This window comes from Musa acuminata, chromosome BXJ1-3 (assembly GCF_036884655.1).
Source record: "Musa acuminata AAA Group cultivar baxijiao chromosome BXJ1-3, Cavendish_Baxijiao_AAA, whole genome shotgun sequence".
NCBI classification, from domain to species: domain Eukaryota; kingdom Viridiplantae; phylum Streptophyta; class Magnoliopsida; order Zingiberales; family Musaceae; genus Musa; species Musa acuminata.
This window is the reverse complement of record NC_088329.1, coordinates 12,552,776-12,575,023: the sequence shown is the minus strand read 5'-3', so window position 1 is coordinate 12,575,023 and position 22,248 is coordinate 12,552,776. Positions and strand designations below refer to the sequence as shown.

Genomic DNA, 22,248 nt, shown 5'->3' with positions numbered 1-22,248 from the left:
TTTCTTGATTTCGGTTGGTTTGTTACGTGGAGTCATGTCTCTCCTCCGAGATCTCATCAACCTCAATTAACCTCACCGAGAATATCATCACCGAGTACATATGGTAATCATCACCGAGTACATATGGTAATCGTAGCTACACATACCCCTCGATCCATCATTATTCTCCTTGACCTTTCATGCGGTTGTCGTAGATCATCGATGATTGATTCCTCTTTCTGTGGTTTTAGGATTGGAGGGTGGGGCATGGACATGAGGAGCGAGGCTAGGGTTTGTACTCGTGATTTTGCCTCTACCCAAGCGGAACTATGACGGATCTAGTGCGGGTCAAGCTCCAGGGGACGACAGTGAAGTCATCTTATAGTGGGTGCGGTCTTATATCATAATAGAGAATTATGTTCGATTTCTCCCTCTTTTCCTTTGGATACTTATGTTTGTTTCCCACTTTTTAGTTAGCCCTCAGGCGGTGTTCAAGGGTCCATTTAGAAGAGGAAATAATATTCTGATAAATTTAAGGGTTTCCTTCCTTTTCTAGGGTAGATTTTCTTTAATGGTACAAATATATATGTATTTTGGTGATTTGTGGTCCCTATGCATCGGCAGGAGATCCGATCTCTACTAACAAAAGGTTCAACACGCAGAAGATCTATAGCCACCCTGATGTGATGGTCGAGGAGCCTTATAATAATTTGCCTTATAATAATTTATACCTGGCATTCTTTGTAAAAGATGTTGATAGCTTCTTATTTGATATTATAAGTTGTCATTTATTCAACGTTAGAAATCAAACTAGAATATGTTAGCATAAAATATGTAATCATACTATTTGTAATGCGAAAAAAAATTTATGCCAAGATTAAAATCAAATAAATTAGATCTAATAATATTACGATGCATACCTTTCTTGTTGTTCAGAAAAATAAACCTTATCTGATCTACAAGCGCTTTATCTTCGGATCTGAAATATCAATCTGCAAAGATCTGCAAGGAGAACTAGATCCTTCTCCTCTCTTTCTATATTTTCACAGAATCACCTAGATTGATGGATTATGGAATTATGGGAGAGGGAGATTGAGAGAAAAACCTTAATCTTTCAATTGTTGAGATGCTACTGCACTCTAATACACACTGATGATGGCCCTTAGCCCCTAGAGGTCCTAGGATAAGTTATCAAGAGAGTTCCTTCCATCAAGGTTATCTCCTAAGGGTTTTATTTTAATATGGACTTCTTTTCTATTGGCCAATAATCATACACAGAATCCAATCATATCTATAATATATCTTATCTAATTAAATAGGGTCATATAATCTAACATTCTCCCACTTGGCCCAATAATTGATAAGATACAAAAAGACTTAAAATCAAAAATAAATAAATAAAATTTATTTAAAAATAATTTGACTCAATTGGATTCTGAAATTTTTGAAAAAACTATATACACGTGCGTGAATTTTAGAAAATAGACCAATAAGTCCAATAATAATAATAATAATAATACATTAAGTCTGACTAACAATATGAGTCATAGCGGTTGTATGTCATCAGTGTCACACTTCCTTCTATGTACCACAATACTATTAGCCTTTCCTAATACAGTCCAAAATGACCCCTATAATTTATCTTGTCAAGATAATCCTGTCATCACATTCAACCATAATATGTACATACATAATTGTGAACAGGATAGCAGAAACAAATAACTTTAAATAAGTAAGTAAGAATATCAGTTTTAGTATCCACTCAAACATGCATCACCATATTCTTTATGGGTTACTCACAAACCCAATCATAAGAACATGTTCTTTCAAAATACTTTAGACTGTAAGTCCTAAGTGAATGGATCAGCAATCAATATAGTGGAACTCAAGTAATTAATTGGCATTATATGTTTTGGGACTCATCTTTTCTAACCATCAAGTACTTTATACCATAATGTATATAGATGCAATAGTACTTCATTCTTAGAGAAGAAAACTATTGCAATGTCATAAAATATCTTCAACAACTTGGTAATTGTGTCTGACTACACCAAGTTCTGAGATAAAAATTTTGTAGTAAAAAATTTGATTAGTGGCCTTAAAGCATGCCACAAAATCAACTTCTATTATTAATAATAATAAATTACCCCTCTAATTGATATATATATTAACCGTAAGGTGGATTTCCTATTTTCAAGATAATTTATATAATCAGCATCTGAAAAATATCATTATTTTAAGCTAATATAATTTCATACATGTGAGCATATTATCTTTTGTCCCTTCCGGATATCTTATTACTTTCTCTGTAGTCCTTTAATGTTTTTACTTCTGGGTAACTCCAATATATATCCAATATTTTAACTATAAAAACTGACATCTTTTCTAACACAGGCTTGAGCATAGACTTCCAACTGCGCATATACAAAGAATATCTTCTTTATCTTATTCTTTTCAAGTCATTTTAAAACATTTACTATTGACTAAAACTTTGCTTTTATAATTGACTAAACAAAGTTGTATATTAAAATCTTTTCAAGACTCGGTTGATATATCCTTTCAAAGACAATCTTTATAATCATTGAGGTCTATCATTGAATTACTCAATGTTAATAATATAAGATGTCTCATTCATATCAACCATCTTAAAATTTTTAGTGAAAAATTTCTTGATTTAGTATAATAAATCAAGATCACTATTGGTAAGGAAAAATATTATCCATATATAAGACCAATATAATAAACTTGCTCCCACTAATATAAATACTGATTAATAGTATTTACCTTAAATATAAAATAATGATATCAAAAACCTTATATATCATTGTTGTGAGTTACATTTATATAATAGACTCTTTTACAATTATTGGATAATTCGATAAATTTATCAGACACCATTCTGATTATTAATTTTTTAATTCTTCTTTTATTGCATCATATTACTTTTCATGACCCGTGATAAAAATAAGAGATCCATTCTGATTCCTATATCATAATATAATTTTTGTAGATATATAATATAAAAATCATAAATGACATGATTCATTCCCCTTTGAGATATTCTCAAAGTTATCAATTATGGTTATTTTATAAGACCATTAATAATGATATCAATATAATGTGGGAGTTTAGTAATATTATTTTGTTGTTCACTTTTATCAAATCATTTAATGACTTGAGTAACAACAATCTCTCGAATAATAAAGGAGTATTAACTTGTATCTCTTTTATATCAAAATTAAATTTCGAGAATTTCACTCCCACTAATTTACTATTTTATAGAAATCTTACATTACCATATTTAATTGTCCTCGTACTATGATTAGAGCAATAAGATATGTACCCTTTTAAACTTTTCTAAATAGATAATAAAATATTTAAAAATAATTATTAAATTTAATTTTCTTTTATGTGAGTTGAAGATCCTTATCTCCATAGGACAATCTCAAATATGTAAATATCTTAAGTCAGGTTTCCTATTATTTCATAACTTAAAAAAAAATCATATAATTTACTTACTAGGAACACCATTCAAGATATACATAGTTGTCCTTGGAGCTTCTTCTCACATTGATTTTGGTACAAAAGAATAACTTATCATTGCTCTTAACCATATCTATAAGGTACGATGATATCTTTCGACAATCATATTCTACTGCAACACATTTGGTAAATCATATACCCTATTTTTCTAAGAATCTAGCAAAAGAATTATAATTGGGTTCATCATACATATCATAAAATTTATCATCTATGATGATCTTGACTTTTTTATCTAATTGTCTATCAACTTCATTTATATATACTTCAAGAGTGTAAACGATCATAGACTTTACATGAATTAGATATATATAATGATATCTTAACAGATTATTTATATGATTATAAAATACCTCTCTTTAATGAGACAAAAGCATAGAGTGATAAACATAATCTCAAGGAGTTTATAAAACTACATTTCACTTCAATATTTAATTGTAGGATCATTGTAAACTTATGATTCATATTAATTCTGTATAGACTATTATACAGAATTCAAAGGTTAATTTTATTGAATCATAGTAAGTTTACAACTACCAAAAGAGAAATAATATTTTAATAATTCTACGTAAAGAACTCAAATTCCTAAAATTATAAAAACACAACATGAATTCTCAAGATTTATCAAATTAAATCATCTTTAGATATAAGTGATAAATATAAACTAATATCGCTTTCACTTTAAGATAATTCCCTACATTGATAAATATCTCATTCTCTTTTGGTTTTATCCCTCTTTATTTTTTTTTAATGAATATCTATTATTGGTAACATATGTTGAAGCATTAAATTAATCCATCAATAATATCTATAATATTTGATTTGAACCATATAAATGTTATATTTATACCTTTTTCATTTCAAATCAAATCTTATAGCATATTTCTTCATCACATAACATTTCAAATCAAATCAAATCTTATGAAGATATTCTTTTATGAGTTTATATAGTAATTATAAACTCAGGTGGACTTACGCTTCATCTTTATTTTAGTGTTACCTACTCCTTGAGTAATACTCAAAATATTATAAGTCTTGAACTTATAGCTTTATCATTTATTTTAAAGATATAATCTTAAATTCCTCAAATACTATCATAGTAAGGTGTCAACTAATGACTTATCAGATAATTTAAATTGATCCTTAGATATTCTCATGCGCTAGTTGTAAACTGTACTAAAGTCTAAATATCATAAAATTGAGTCTTTCATACATTTCTTGATCAATCACCTTAATTATTTATTTCACAAAACTTTCAGTAATTAAGATTATGTTCTGTTCAATTAATTTGATCAAGGTCTCACTCACTCAATACAACTTATATATGCTCAAGCTATTTATTTAAGAAAGTATAGGGACATTTACAGAAATATAATAAAGAAAGTACCACTATAATAATATAACATTAATGCTTTGAGTTTCTAAAATATGATGAACTATTGATATCATCTATATTTCACTTTAGGGTGAAATATTGACATATCTAGTGTTCACTCAAGATTACTTATGGATGACTGATATCATTCTTATGAAATAGTATTGTTAGGGTATACAACCCTAAACTGTAAGAATATCCAAAACCGTATCATCCTATCCCATCACATAATTATTTGAAATAGATTCTCCTTTGGGATTATCTAAATCTCATAATTATATATGCTATCATGAATATTATTTTATTTAATATCATTTAGGATGAATTCCATAATGTATTTTATAGATTATTGGTCTAGGTCACTTTGGTGGTTGCAAGACCAATACAAAAAGATAAAATACAATCTAAAATATCCCATGAATGACATGAACTTTATTGTAATTCATACCCCATAAGCCTATCATCCCAGGCTACTTTGATAGCTATAGGTCAAATAAAACTTAGGAAGATAAATTACAAATAATATTCACTAAATTTCTTTATTCTAATTCATACTGTCATTGTGAATATTATTTTTATTTAATATCATTTATGACTAATTTTATAATGTATTTTATAAATTATCGGTCCAGGTCAATTTGATGGTTATAGGACTAATACAAAAATATAAAATACAATCTAAAATTTCTTATAAATGATAAGACCTTTATTGTAATTAATAACACAAAAGTTTATCATCCAAGGCCACTTTGGTAACTACAAGTCAGATAAAACTTAAAGAGATGAATTACAAATAATATTCATCAAATTTCTTTAATTTATACTAAGTAGTTCAATAATAGAATAACAACCATAATAATTATTGAACATTAATGTTAAGTAGTTTAATAATAAAATAATAACCATAATAGTTATTGAATATTAATGCTAAGTAGTTCAATAATAGAATAATAACCATAATAATTATTAAACATTAATCAGCAAAAGAAAACTCATATGATAATCATGATAATATATAAATCATGCCTTCATGTGAAAGGTAAACATTATTTCATAATTTCAAATATATGTGAATAACTAAATAAATATTTAAGAACAATAATTAGATTTTATTTATCATATATATAATCAATAATTCATATGAGAAAACTATAAAGTAAATCATAATTTATAATTTTTTAATCAAAAATTAAATCCAATCAAATAACCAAAATATAATCATGATTAAATTTAATCATAATTATAATAAATTATATTTATTAATTTTATAATTGAGAATACAAACCAAATTTCTCAATTTCATAATAATAAAACTATAAATATTTGATAGGATATAAATGATTCATGGCAGAAATGTAATTTGGCAGAAATTAGACCGATGGTAAAATTATAAATATGTTGACAGAACATAAGCTGGAATTACGAAATTTGCAAAGGGAAGAATTGTAATTTTATAAAACCCTAGCCTCGAGGTCAAAACCGTAATTATGCCAAAAAACCCTAATCTGCCTTGCTGCCACCGCCGCGGTGCGGCGTTGTGGCCTTTCCTGCCTGCGGACGACGCGCATGGTTGGCCTCGACTGTTGCCAGCTCGCGACCGCTGCGGCGGTACCTACCCGCGTGCGGCCGCTGCCGCCGCGGGGGCTGCCTCTACCCACGAGCGGTCGCTATGGCGGTTCCTGCCCACGCGTGGCTGCTGCCAGCGCATGGCCGCCGTCAGTGCGCGGTTGCCACGCCGCGGCGCTGCCTGTGCCGCTCGTGCCCGCGCGTGACCGCTGGTACTACCTGCGCGCAGCTGCCGCGGTTCCTGCCCGCGTGCTTGGCCACCACCTTAGCGCGGCCGCTGTCGCTACCCATTGTCCACGGGGGCAACAGCTGTCGCCATCTGCGGCCACCGCCCTTCCGTAGGCGCCTTTTGCAGGCGCCACCATTATGCGTGAGGGCGGCCGCCGCCTTCACACGGGGTGCAGCCGCCGCCTTCCGCGATCATCGCGTTCACAGGCGGTGCGGGATGCCCGTGGTGCCGCCAGCGCTTGCAAGCGGACCGCTGCCCGCGCACGACCGTGATGCGCGGCTGCAGGGTGGTACACGGCCCTTCGTCGACAACGATCAACAGAGATTATCATCTCAATAACATCGATGATAGTAAATAGTAAATTCATCGATGAAACATAAAATTATACATTGCTCATAATCAGTAATAGAGCAAATTATATAGAAAAAACATATCAATAATATCCAACGAATCATTGTAAACAAAAATAATAGATCTAATATATTTGATCTTAATAACTTGGCTCTGATACCATTTGTTAGCATAAAATATGTAAACATACTATCTGTAATGCGGAAAAACTTTTATGCCAAGATTGAAATCAAATAAATTGGATATAATAATATTACGATACATACCTTTCTTGTTATTCAGAAGAATAAACCTCATCTGATCTACAAGCGCTTTATCTTCGGATCTAAAATATCAAGGAGATTATGAGATTAGGGGAGAGAGAGATTGAGAGGATGCCCTTAATTTTTCAATTGTTGAGATGCTACTTAGATGTACTATGATGCACTGCATCTGATGCACATTGGGATTAGGGGAGAGGGAGATTGAGAGAAAAACCTTAATTTTTCAATTGTTGAGATGTCTGATGCACACCGATGCCCTTAGCCCCTAGAAGTCCCTCCAATCCAGGTTATCTCCTAAGGAATCATACTTTAATATAGACTTCTTTTCTATTGGCCAATAACCATAATCAGAATCAAATCATATCTATAATATATCTTATCTAATTAAATAGGACAACATAATCTAACAGAACTTCAAATTCAAAATGAATGCAAGGAATGGTTTAATTATTTCCAAATGGGAGGGATCTTACGTAAGATGGGATTTATGTAATGAAATTCCTTTTTCTATTAGTCGTTCGAAATGGTTATCAACTCTTGTAGCTTAATCTCGAGTAATCTGACGGAACTACAAAAGTATGATTGCTGACTGATAAAGCCATCTAAATATATGTTCTCTTTTTATTAAGGCTCGTTTATTGGCCTTCCTAAACTTCCAGTTGACATCCCACCCCTAACTGATTTTGACATAACAATGTCAACTGCAGGAATATATTTTGTTCTTATGTTGCTTTTCGTGAACATATCTCTTTGAAGTCATTATTCCACTTGGCCCTCGTAAGCACGAGCAAGATGAAATATTGCTGTTTTCAAAATTTGAAGTGCTCGAGTAATTTGTTCTGTGGTTTGTAAAGGAAAATTTCATACTATGCAAGTAGGAAAATTACACAAATCCTAATTGATCGTCTGACAGTGACTCTAACACATGTTTTTCAATCGAAAGCACATGTTTATTGAATTTATACAGAATTTACACTATGGCCTTGTGTTAATTTCTAACCAGGATTCATTCTTTCAGGTGTGGCATTGAGCAGGAATACACTCTGCTTCAGGAGGAGTCTCCGTGGCCTCTTGGGTGGCCACTTGGTAGATTTCCTTGTCCTCAGGTCCTGATCTGATGCTGTTATTTCTTATCTTGTTTTCCTCGTTCCAAGGTTGTTCTTAATACTATAGTCAGTTAATTTAACTTGTAGATAGATTGATGGATCGATCGATATTTATACGTCTAAGCTTGGTAATTTTTGTTCTTGTTAGTATTTGTTTAATCCTAAAACATTACAAATTTTAGCCTATCATTTGCACTTACTTATTAGTAAAGAAGGTAATATGCTGAGTTTCACCTATTCATGAAGGAAAATTATTGAACAACGATACGATGGATGAATGATCAAGTATTTGACCTGAGTAATTTCCTTTAAAGGGATAAATTATTTTAAATTTTGCCTAAAATTTTCCTCTAGTTCCCCAGAGTTGCAACCTCTTGAAAACTTTACTTCTTTATGTGGGGCCCATACTATTGATGTGCCGGAGTCGACAAGGCATTTGGGTGTGACATTGCTAATTCTCATTACAAGGCATGCCTGCCTCTATGCTGGAATTAATATTAGCGGAATCAAATGGCGAAGTGATGCCTGGCTGGGTATAATTTGCTTATCTTTCTTGTAAAGAAGACTTTGTGATACACCTTGCTGTCAAATTACATATCTTTATCAGTTACATCCCGTATGACATTTTGGACGCAGCATCGATGCTTTATTCATCTTCACTGGGCTGATTAGTGTCTGCTGATCTTTTGTCAAGTAGTTCAGAATTACATTTTGCCTGTTGTTTTCCTTATTAACTTCATCTATTTGATGAAACTGGAGCTTCAAGTAGAGCCTGCTGTTGGAATTTCTGCTTGTCATGAGTTATGGGTATCTTGCTATACCCTTGAGGTAAAATTTAAGAAAATATTACTAGAAATAATTCTATTAAATTATCCATATAAAGGGAAAGGAGAGCAATCAACTCTTTATATTAATTTTTTTTTTTTTACGATATTTGAAAGATATTATTTTTATATGAAGAATAGTCTTAGAGGGAGCTTTTATTTATACTAGTTCTACGTCTTAAAAATTAATTAACTAAATAATATGAGATAATTGAAAGAAACATAGAAATAAAAATGATAAGTAGGTAATTTTAGGCTCATTGAGAATAGTCTTCCCATGATATTCTTGAGTGGATCTTAGTATTTACTTGTAGATTATCATTAGATCTTTATAACCATATATTATATTTTTTAATTACTTATATATTTTGAAAGATTTGAAACTCTAAATAAGCTCCTTGATCATGTTTATTTAGCTCCTTAATCATTTTTTTCCTCTTATTTCACATTCATCCTTTTCACTTAAGAAAAAATTGCTCTATTTTCTTTAAGACTTATAGGGATAATATTTTTTCGGCTTCAATTTGTTGTAGGTGTTTATGGAAAATCTTTCTTTTCGTAAGTACACTATAATCATATTTCTTTGAACACATTCTTTCTTCTATGCTTATCAACTACTTTCTTGTACTTCTCCACTTCAGCTTGGTTGATTGTATTTGCTCAACTATGTCATTAGCTGCTACATTTATTCTAGGAGTCTTTGGTAGGTGAACCAGACCCAAAGCATGCTTTAACATTTTCTTGTAAACAACAAAGAATGGTGATACTCTGATTGAACTATGAGTTGCACTGTTATAGGCAAATTCAGCTTATGCAAGTGTGAAATCCCATTGTCTTGGTTTGTCACCATAAATACAACGAATCAAGTTTTCAGAGTTCTATTAGTTACCTTCGTTTGACCATCAGTCTATGGGTGAGTTGTACTGCTAAACTTCAAACTTACATTAAATCTTTTCCATAAGGTTAGCCTAAAATGAGATAAGAATTTAGAATCTCTAGCAATATATACAGTACCTGAAGTTTACCAACATGATATGAAATGAACCATCTTAGAGAATCGATCCACAATCACAAATATAAAATCAACTCCCCTCTTAAGTTCTTATGATTAATGTGGAATAAGAGGAAGTAGACTTTTATAAAAGAATTGACGAAGTCTATTTTAAGAAAAGAAGCTAAATAAATATGATCGAGCCTAATTTGGAGCCTTAAATCTTTTAAAATATATAAGTAAATGGGGAGTATAATATATGGTTATAAAGATCTCATGGCAATCTACGAGTAGTTATCAAGATCTCCTCAAGAATTATTTTTGTATTTCTCAAGGGAAGATTATTTTCAAAGAGCCTAAATTTGCCTCACTTATCACTTTTATTTTTGTATTTCTTTTAATTATCTCAATTAACTAGTTTTCAAAGCTTAGAATTAGTATAAATAAAAGCCCCCTCTAAGCCTATTCTTTTGTTATTCTGTAGTGTATATCACTGAGCAGTTGCATCTCTTTTCAACTTGTATGCAACAAACTTAACTTATTTGTAATAAAGTACATCCATCGTCTTGAAGAAGTTCTCTATTTCATAACTCTAGTTAAGAAAAGCTTCAATGCTGAGGTGGCCATTAAAATTGGGGTGGTCTACTTTGAGGCGGTGATCCTAAAGTAGCCGATTTTATCTGGGTGGTGCTTGATGTCTTTTGTATCTTTCACTGTCATCTTCTAAGTCATCATTATATACTATTGATTGTCGTGTACGAATAGTACCACGTCAATTGAAGTGTCGATGTTAAGTTGCACCTGCACTTCTTCTTTGGTTGGTTCTGTCATAGTCCACAATCTCCTTTACTTCGTTTGACTCATTTTTATAAGTTGGTTGCCTACGTTGAATTACATGCTCGTATTGATTATTAGGTTGGCCATTAGCATCTACTCTAGCATAATTGATCATACTATTATCATGAATTCTATTGATACCTAAACTTAAGTTAGTGAGTATGTCGTGAATCTCCCAAAGTTCTTGGGTCATTCTCGTTTCTTATGCTTCTAACGTCACCCATAATGTCACGCACTTAGCTGGTTTTGCCTAAGTCGTGCGGCACCCTTGTATGTCTGTCCGCAATAGTCAGCCTCCTTGAAACCTTCTATGGTTCCTTAGGACTACAAAAGAGAAAATAAGTTAGAGAAAGCGTTTCACTTGAGATCCACAAGTAATCATTTCAGTAAATACTTCATAGCCAATGCAAATTATAAATTTCGCAAACTCTAAATGGTCACACAATAAAGGGTCCAAAATGGTTCACTATAGATCGAAATCCTTACAAGAACCACATGACACAATATTTGTTTGCAAGCCTAGGGCGGATACTTAAACTAAAGAAAATAGGGCTACTGAGCCTACTGCTAGCCCTTTACATGCTGTGCAAAGCATGAACAAAACCGAAAGACATAAACATACATGAGCATTACATTAAACACCATGTTTATAGTTTTGTCTGTGACATTCTCCCCCACTTATTCCCTCGACATCCTCATCGAAGCCTTTGCAGACACTGCATCTCCTCACCTTTGCTAAGTCTTCAATCTTCTGTTCTAGTTGCAATGCACCTCTTGGCTTTAAATTGGACTCTGTCACTATTGTTAAGTAGTCAAACTTTGATCTGTCATGCTGCTTCAATTCGCTAATGACTCTAACTCTGGTGTGAGATCGGCTGAGTTGTGCTAATCCCTATTGTTTCCCGTGGATCCCTTGGATGAAGGAAAAGACCATCCTTAGTATGCGTCAATCTCTCAAATGCATCGTGCTACTTGAACTAGATAGATGCTTATTGGAGCTTTAACGAGCATCGTCTCATAGACTTTAAAGTTTTTGGGTCCTTCCTCCGTATAATTTATCGATCGATTCTTCTTTCACTTAGTTGTTACTTCCAAGTAGGTTCGCATCACTTCTGATTTCGATTGATATTCTATAGGGAAATGAAACAGATAATCTACTCTTAATAACATTGATCACCATTGGTGAGGATTTGATAACTATTATCTTTCATTCAGTTTCTTCGAATGGCCTTTAAATCTGTGCAGAGCTCCTCTACTAGGTAGATAAAAGAATTGAGGTGCTCGGTTTCGTCCATTCTCTTAAAAGTTGAGAAGGCAAAGTTTACTTTGATTTCGCCTGCCTCCTCGAGGATTATACTCCATGTATCGAGCTGGTTATTAGCCTTCGCCTACTTTTTGCTCACACTTCTGAAGCACTCGAAGTGTTTGCATTCCTTGCATTGAGTTAGCTACTATGATTTACCTTCTCAATACTATTGAACTTTTGGAATATAAGAAGTTTTCTCCCTAACTTGGAGCAAGTTTCTAGTAGTTTTGGTCGCCTCTTAGATTGTATCGTCTTCTCCATTATCTTTGTCTGCCTACTCCTCTGAGTTGCAAAGGTACAACATCGCGTATTGTCTACTTTGTCCCTTGGTCGAGCACTCTTGCATCAATCCAAAGTCCTCCACTTTCGGCTATCTTGATGAGAAGCTCATTGACACCGGTCTTACAAATTTCCATGGCCTTTGCTCGTCAGGCTTGTCTCGGTACTTAAAGTTCGCTTTTGCATTCTCCACCTCCTCGGCCTCTTTCACGACCAAGTGCTCTCCCTTCATGAGAACAAGGGATCGATGATTTCACAGAAGTTCTGCCTATGCGGTACCATGGCGCTGTTAGGATCGAGAGCACTAAGAGGGGGGGGGGTGAATTAGTGCAGTGGAAAACTTTCTGCGATTAAAATCGAAAGCTGCGTTCGAACGATAAAAACAACTTCTGTATGAAAGTTGATACTAAGCAAGGTTAAAGTCAAACTATGCAGGCAGTTTGCAGCTATGATGAAAACCAGAATATCGGCGCAAACTGAAATCCGACGTTCGTACAAAGAAACTGATTTACGTCTAAATGCTGATTCGTAAATCACTTGATTAGATAAGACGCAGTTTAAGCAGGAGTATAAAGGCAGTGTGCAGTTATGGTAAAGCTCAAAACGTAAACGCAATCTGCAATATGATGATCATACGAAAAAGCAGATTTACGTCTAAATGCAGATTTACGTCTGAACCTTGAAACTCGTTCATAAAATCGCAGAGGGCAATAAGCTATTGAGAAGTTTACAGTGAAGGTAAAATGCTCAAAGGAAATGCAAACCGAGATTTAGAGTGGTTCGGTCAATCTTGACCTACTCCACTTTTGGCTTCCTCCACCGACGAGGTCACCGACATCAACTAGAGGCCTTCCTTCAATAGGCGAAGGCCAACCACCCTCTTACAGATTCACTCCTTTTGACGGGCTTAGGAGACAACCCTTACAGAAGTTTTCTCTCCTCTCTTTACAACTCAAACTTTGAAGAACAGAAAGAGGAGAACTAGCAGTTTTGAGCTCTAAGAACCACAGAAAGACAGCAAGATTTCGAGTGTGTGTTCTGTGCTTTCAGTGCTGAATGGGTGGGGTATTTATAGGCCCCAACCCAGTTCAAATTTGGAGCTCAAATCTGTCAATTCCCGGAATTCCGGGATCAGGCGGTTGCACCTCCTGACTAGGGCGGTTGCACCGCTTGGCAGAGCTCGAAGACTGAGCCTCTGGGCGGTGCCACCTCTGTCAGGGGCGGTTGCACCTCTCTGCCAGAGCTCGAAGACCGAGCTCAGGCGGTTGCACCGCCTGACTAGGGAGGTTGCACCGCCTGGCAGAGCTCGAAACTTGAGCTCTAGCGGTGCTACCTCTTGACAGAAGAGGTTGCACCGCCCAGTCTCGCTCGGAGACTGAGCCCGGGGCGGTGCCACCTCTTGGCTGGGGCGGTTGCACCGCCCAGTCTTGCTTGGAGACATAGCCTGGGCGGTGCTACCTCCTGGCTTGGGCGGTTGCACCTCCCACAGCAATCAGGGTCTGAATGGGTTAATCCATTCGGCCCAATTTGATTCTTTCAAGGGCCCAATTGCCCCAAGATTAAGCTAATGGGATCACATCCCATTTCTAACTTAATCAATGTGCTAACTACGATTATTTCCTAAGACATATTCTACAGCTTGCTCCGGTGCGTCAATCGCTTCTTCCGGCGAGTTTCCGGCGAACTTCCGTCGATCATCCGACGAACCCTCAGTGATCCTCCTGCGGACTTCCGGCAAACTCCTGGACTTGCGACGATCCACTTGGCAAGTTCTGATGAGCTCCTTTGGCAAGCTTATGGACTTCTCGGATTTGTTCCCGTAGAACCTCCGATGACTGTTCGAACTTCCGTCGAGCTCTTGAACTCCCAACGTGATCATTGTCATGACTCCGGCGCAACTCCTGCTGCATGTCTTACTTTCATCATAGTTAATCCTGCACATGTAAACAAAACTTCGATCGAGACAATTAATCCTAAGCAATTAACCAAGTTGTCCGGCATGTCATTGGTCCCTCGACGCTTCGTCCAATTCTTCGGCGCATCGTCCTTTCCTGTGGCCTATTGCCCAATCGGCCAGTTGGCTCTGCAACTCCGATATCCTTGGCACGATACCCGCTCTTCTTGGCCCGATGCCCGAGTCCACGGCCCGAAGCCTTCTGTCGATATGTCGACCGATCCACCGGCCCGACGTCCAATCTTCTGACATGTTCCTCCGGCACAACATGATTTTCCTGCTTTAATTGTCTCATCCTGATCAAGGCATCCTGCGTCACTCAAAACGCAGATTAAATCATAAACATATATCAAGTAGTTTCATCATCAAAATACGAGATTCAACAGGCGCTGTCATGCCCTTGACCCTGCTATCCATCGCCTCGTATCTATGTCCCTTTCTTCGCAATCGGTAGATCTGCCTCTGTGGTACTATGGCACTCCTCCGAGTCCACCTTCATTTTAACCGATGCTTAGTTTTGGGTAGTTAAGTCTCTATGGACTCATCGTCGCTTCTTCGCCCCTTTTGACCCTCTGCTTCAACACCTCTGTGTTCTCTGAGCAGTTCCCCTTGGTCAATGGAAAGACAAATTGTGACCCCTCTACATGGCCTTTGCCATCATATTGTAGGGTTCACACTGATTCTGTTCTCCTAAGCTTCCTTGGTAGCAATGTTCGCTTACTCAGCCTTGTTCTTTTACTTACCAGGCTCCCTTAAGCGAATATGAGCTCTGGAGCAATCCATCTCTCTAGTCGCTCCGATCATACCTTTACGATCAAGTTCTCCCCTATGGGACTCACTAGTACTTGCATTCAAAATTCTTCTTCAGTGGTGCACAAACCTCATATATTGATGACTAAGGCTTTTATCTGATAAAAAAATCGATGTATGTATGGAAGATTCGCATCTGCGATACCATGACATTCACTCCTTGAATTCATAGCTTTTCTTATTATCATGTTGTTCATCGAAGTGAAGCTTCTAATAACTCTCAATCATACTTCTATATGATTTAGTCTCTTGCGAGACTAGTTTCGTGTGTATCACATTGCCACAAACTATTCCACCATGATCCGCTATACCATGTCACCTCCTGGTGACATCTCCAATGCATTCTTATCATTATGAGATAAACTTGGATTCTAATCTCTCCATGTGTGGCCTCTGCCAACATATCGCAGGGCCTCTTCTACCTTCGATTGTGTTTGCTCCTTTGGTAATCAACCTTCGTCTACCCGCTCTCAAGTCACACCCAGACGAAGCACCGCTCTAGGACAGTCTGTCACCTAGTAGGTCTCAAAATCCACTGATTTAGCTGAAATGGTGCACCATTGTCTAGATCCTGGGCCTTTGCTCCCACCAGTACAATCTTCGTTGCACTCTGCTTCATGGCAACTTGAATGACACCACTGTGGTATATTCTTCAAGAATACCTACCTTCGCGTCCTCTTGTCCCATGTCATGACCTTCTGAACCCAACTTTACCTTCGAAAGTTAAGTTATCTTGGTTCTGTTGAATCTCGTATTTTGATGATGAAACTACTTGATATATGTTTATGATTTAATCTGTGTTTTGAGTAACGCAGGATACTTCGATCAGGATGAGACAATTAAAGCAGGAAAATCATGTTGTGCTGGAGGAACATGTCAGAAGATTGGACGTCGGGCCGGTGGATCGGTCGACGTATCGACAGAAGGCTTCGGGCCATGGACTCGGGCATCGGGCCAAGAAGAGCGGGTATTGTGCCAAGGATATCGGAGTTGCAGAGTCAACTGGCCGATTGGGCAATAGGCTGCAGGAAAGGACGATGCGACGAAGAATCGGACGAAGCGTCGAGGGACCAATGACATGCCGGACAACTTGGTTAATTGCTTAGGATTAATTGTCTCGATCGAAGTTTTTGTTTTGAGTGTGCAGGATTAACTACGATGGAAGAAAGACAAGCAGCAGGAGTTGCGCCGGAGTCAAGTTCATGATCACGTTGGGAGTTCGAGAGTTCGACGGAAGTTCGGACGGTCGTCGGAGGTTCTGCGAGAACAGATCCGAGAAGTCCAGAAGCTTGCCAAGAGAAGCTCATTGGAACTCGCCAAGTGGATCGTCGCAAAGTCCAGGAGTTTGCCGGAAGTCCGCAGGAGCATCACCGAGGGTTCATCGGATGATCGACGGAAGTTCGCCGGAAACTCGCTGGAAGAAGCGATTGACGCACCGAAGCAAAGCTGCAGAAATTGTCTTAGATCTAATCGTAGTTAGCACGTTGATTAAGTTGGAAAATGGGAGGTGATCCCATTAGCTTAATCTTGGGGCAATTGGGCCCCTGAAAGACTGAAATTGGGCCGAATGGAGCTAACCATTCGGACCCTGATTGCACCAGGAGGTGCAACCGCCTAGGCCAGGAGGTGGCACCGCCTGGGCTAAGCCTCCCAGCGAGACTGGGCGGTGCAACCTCCCCAGCCAGGAGGTGGCACCGCCTGAGCTCAGTCTTCGAGCTAGACTGGGCGGTGCAACCTCCCTGACAGAGAGGTGGCACCGCCTGAGCTCAGTCTTCGAGCTCTGGCAGAGAGGTGCAACCGCCTCAGTCAAGAGGTGGCACCGCCTGGGCTCAGTCTTCGAGCTCTACCAGGCGGTGCAACCTCTCCAGTCAGGAGGTGCAACCGCCTGATCCCGGAATTCCGGGATTTGATCGTTTTGAGCTCCAAATTTGAACTGGGTTGGGGCCTATAAATACCCCACCCATTCAGCACTGAAAGTATAGAACACACACTCGAAATCTTGCTATCTTTCTGTGTTTCTTAGAGCTCAAAACTGCTAGTTCTCCTCTTTCTATTCTTCAAGTTTGAGTTGTAAAGAGAGGAGAGAAAACTTCTGTAAGGGTTGTCTCCTAAGCCCGTCAAAAGGAGTGAATCTGTAAGAGGGTAGTTGGCCTTCGCCTATTGAAGGAAGGCTTCTAGTTGACGTCGGTGACCTCGTCGGTGGAGGAAGCCAAAAGTGGAGTAGGTCAAGACTGACCGAACCACTCTAAATCTCTGGTTTGCTTTCATTTTGAGCACTTTATCATTACTGCAAACCTCCTACATAGCTACTGCTCTCTGCGCTTTTACGAACAAGTTTCTAAGTTCTGTTCTTTTCAAATCTGCATTCAGACGTAAATCGGTGTTTTCGTACGATCTCTACATTGCGGTTTACACTTACGTTTTGATTCTATTTATAATTGTAAACTGTCTTCTGCGCTTTTACGAACGAGTTTCTTTGCAGTTTACGTTTACGTCTTGATTCTGTTTATAACTGCAAACTGATTTCTGCGAACGAGTTTCTTTGCAGTTTACGTTTACGTCTTGATTCTGTTTATAACTGCAAACTGATTTCTGCGAACAAGTTTCTTTGCAGTTTACGTTTACGTCTTGATTCTGTTTAGACGTAAAATTGTGTTTTAGACGTAAACTACTTTTAAACGTAAAACTACGTTTAGACGTAAAACTGTGTTTAGACGCAAACTGCGTTTAGATGTAAAACTACGTTTAGACGTAAAACTGCGTTTAGACGCAAACTGCGTTTAGACGTAAAACTACGTTTAGACGTAAAACTGTGTTTAGACGTAAAACTGCGTTTAGACGCAAACTGCACTGCCCTCAGACGCAATCTGATCTTAGACGCAAACTGCGCTTAGACGCAAACTGCGCTTAGACACAATCTAAGTTTAGACGTAAACTGCGCTTAGACGCAAACTGCGCTTAAACGCAATCTGAGCTTAGACGCAAACTACGCTTAGATGCAAACTGCGCTTAGACGCAATCTGCATTTAGACGCAAACTGCAAACTGCATAAATTGCGCTTAGACGCAAACTGTGTTTAGACATAAACTGCACTTAATCATAAGTAATCTTAGAATTGGCTTTTGCATCAAAATAGTTTTTATCGAACGAACGCAGCTTTCGTTTTTAATCGCTGAAAGATTTCCGCTGCACTAATTCACCCCCCCCCTCTTAGTGCTCTCGATCCTAACAGGTTCCTCCATCAAATACTTCTCCAAGATAAGGTGCATGTGCCTCGAAGCTCCCTTCATCTTTGCCACCATACAGGATAAGTCTACTCCATCAGAATAAGGGACCCATGGAACGACATGATCCCGCTCTTGTCTCTACAGAAGTTCATATCCTTGACCTCTATCCAAGGAAAGTTTCGTGCCTCCACTCTATGTTTTATCTTCTATGCCGACTCTCTTCACGCGGCTTAGGTCCTTCATTAAGTTACACCCAAGTTGCTCTGCTCTTTGATTTGCATTGAGTTAATAGTGGCCCTCGTGCTCACTATTCCACAAGTCAGCCCTCTATTAAGTCTGATCTCCATATCAACTCCAAGTATACCTTCATTTTGTGTTACCTCGGGTCACTCTCCTACTTGATCTCGCAATGCATCCATCAATGCATTACCTCATGTGAGATCATACGATAACTTCTCGCCACTTGCTCGGTTTGTTGAGCTTTGTGGGGTTGTTGTCTCGAGATACTCCTCCTCAATATGTGCAGTTTGTTGCACATGATTCTCCCTCTGGAGAACCAAGACCTATCCCTCCAAGGTATCTGTCCTATTGGAGTAACTTTTCTCTTCACATCCTTCCCTTTGGAAGTTTTAGAGACTACCATCCCCTTGGACTACTCCGCTTTGCTGAATAAAGTGTGCATTATTCTGCCCTCGTAAATGCATTTGCTAGATTAGGACTCCTGGCTAATATAGCCCCTGTTGTACCCCTTAAGGCCTAGCAACATGCTAAACTCACTGCACACTTCAGCCTCATGGACGTATCCTTCTCATATCGAAAAGAAAGTTTCAATGCTCCATAGCGTCGAGTTTCGGTCGCCTTGGGATGGCCATGAACATTCCATCGTTCGTATACAAACCCTTGCATGAGTACCAAATTCTTCGAATTAACAATTCCCCCCCTTACCTCCATGAGTTTTACAAAACTCTTTCAGTCGTTGAGCAACCTATTCCACTTTGCATGGTCTCATCTTTCACCAAGCGCCTCGCTTGCTTTGATCACCAACAAGTATAGTTGCTCACGTCGAGTTGTTGCTCGAACTCAGCCATCCCAACCTTTGTGCGCTACGCATTCTTCCCAGCTTACTTGTCTTCGTGGTGCCTCTTGCGCGAAGAGTTGGTTATTCCTCTGAATGTCAATCTCAGATGCCCGCTCCTCTGAGTGGCTCCTTTTCCATACATCTCTATGCCCATTTCTCTCAAACGGTCGCGCCTGTTGGCTGCCCTCAATGTAGCCCCGCTAGGTCCCCCACGTTTGCATACCAAGTATTTCTATGTGTGCTTGTCCCACTCTAATACTATATATCACGTATTTAGTTGGTTTTGCTTAAGTTATGCAACATCCTTGCATGTCCATCCACAAATGTTAGTTTCCCCAAAACCTCATATGGTCCCTTAGAGAAAACGGGTTAGAGAAAACGTCTCACTCAGGATCCACAAGTAATCATTTCAGTAAACACTTCATAGCAAATGTTAATTATAAATAGACTTCACAAATGGTCACACAACAAAGGGTCTAAAATGATCCATTATAGTTTGAAATCCTTACAAGTGCTCACATAACATAACATTTATTTGCAAGTCTAGGACGGACGCCAAAACTAAAGAAAATGAGGTTGCTAAAACTATTGCCAGTCCTTTACATGCTGTGCAAAGCATAGACAAAATCAAAAGAAACGAACATACATGAGCATTACATCTAACATCTCATTTATAGTTTTGTCCATGACAATGGGGTTGATATTCCCCGATCATTATTGTTGGGGTTATTACCATTACCTCCATCACGAAGGTCATCACTATCAAAATTGCCACTACCATCGTCGATAATGCTGTCACCGTCATTATTGCCACTGGACCTTATTTTGATGGGTTATAAGGTTGTACTATTAAGTTTTTGATAGACAAGATCTATTATTAGTGGTGAATGTAGAGTATGCTTCTTAATTTCCTAACTACAAACCTATCATGCTAACACCAAGAGCATGGATATAATACCAACTAACGTAGAACTAAAACAAAATTTTAAAAAATACTATTAGAAATAATTCTAGCAAACTACCATTATAAAGGGAAAAGAAGGAAATCAACTTTTTATATCGACAAGATTTTTATAATACTTAAAAATATATTATTTTAATGTGAAGAATAGAAGGGAGCCTTGAAAATTAGTTAACTAGATAATGTGTGATAATTAAAAAAATACAAAAATAAAAGTGTTAAATAGGTAATTTTAAGATCTTTAAAACTAGTCTTCCCATGATATTCTTGAGTGGATCTTGATACCTTCTCATTGTCATGAGATCTTTACATCCATATATTATACTCTTCAATTATTTATATATTTTGAAAGATTTAAGATTTGAGGCTTCAAAGTAGGCTTTTTGGTCATGTTTATTTAGCTTTTTTTTTAGAATCAACTTGATCAATTCTTTTATAAAAGTCTTCTGTCACATTATTATCTAATTCATTGCACCTTTTTGTTTTTTTGATGATTTTCACTTAGCAAATTACATAGTTCACATCCACCTAGTAAATCTCTAAACATTTTTCACTTCTGTTGATATGCGGAGGATAACAGAAATTGCAGGAGTAGTTCTGCCGTTGGATCCCAAACCTATCCAGGTCCTTTTTAGATGGAAGTTTCCTTCTCTTTGAGTTCTAGCTAGATATGCTTTCTTGCTTTGTTTGATTTCTCTGTTGTAAATCAGGGTGACGGTAATTGCTGGTGCTGGTGTTGGTGCTCATACAAACTGCAGGTAAGCTCTCTGGATTTTCCATTTAACTTCCACCTGCAGAAAGGTCGCATGTTTGACAATTTTTCCAGCACCAAATCTATGAGAAACGATGGTGGAATAGATGTGATTAAGAAGGAAATTGAGAAACTTGGTTTGAGGCATAAGGAGCACATTGCTGGATATGGTGAGGGCAACGAAAGAAGATTTAACAGGTCGCCATGAATGACACTGCCTGATATGCACAAAATTTTCATGGGTGAGGAAAGTTTTATTTTATAAATTAATGTGATGTTCAATGTTGCAAAGCAGAGATAATCAAATCTGTGCTTTGTTATATGATTTTTGTGGCCAGTAAGCACAATTATTTGAAGCAATGATATTTTCTTAAAGCTGATTCTTTAAGAAAATTCAGTTTGCTGTCTAATTGAATATTGTAAAAGAATAACCAAGCGAGATCGAAGTGGTTATTTCGTGTATTACATGGTATTCTGGACAAAGTATTATTTTGATTAGCCTCTCAAAATAAGTCATGACATTTAACAATCATACATTGGGTCTCTTATTAACCGACAATTTTTTATCAATTATATAAATAAACATTAATTGAACTTGCAGGGAATTGCAAACCGTGGCGCCTCTATTCGTGTTGTCCGGCAAAGGTATGAAAATTTCAAAAATCTGCTATTGCACTTTTGTCTTGTGAATATTTGATTAAAACTGAAAAAGGCAATAGAATATTGTGATTCTTTCCTTTAGTCTTCTTAGTGCGCGCTTATTAACAAAGGATCCTTTTTTTTTCTTGTGACTTCAATGATAGCTGTAACCACCATTATCT

At 37.3% G+C, this 22,248-nt stretch overlaps 1 pseudogene; it reads left to right on the top strand.

Annotated features, from left to right (window-relative positions):
• The first annotated feature begins 34 nt into the window (after window positions 1–34).
• Window positions 35–21,639, top strand: LOC135637098 (glutamine synthetase cytosolic isozyme 1-like; annotated as a pseudogene).
• Window positions 21,640–22,248: the final 609 nt, after the last annotated feature.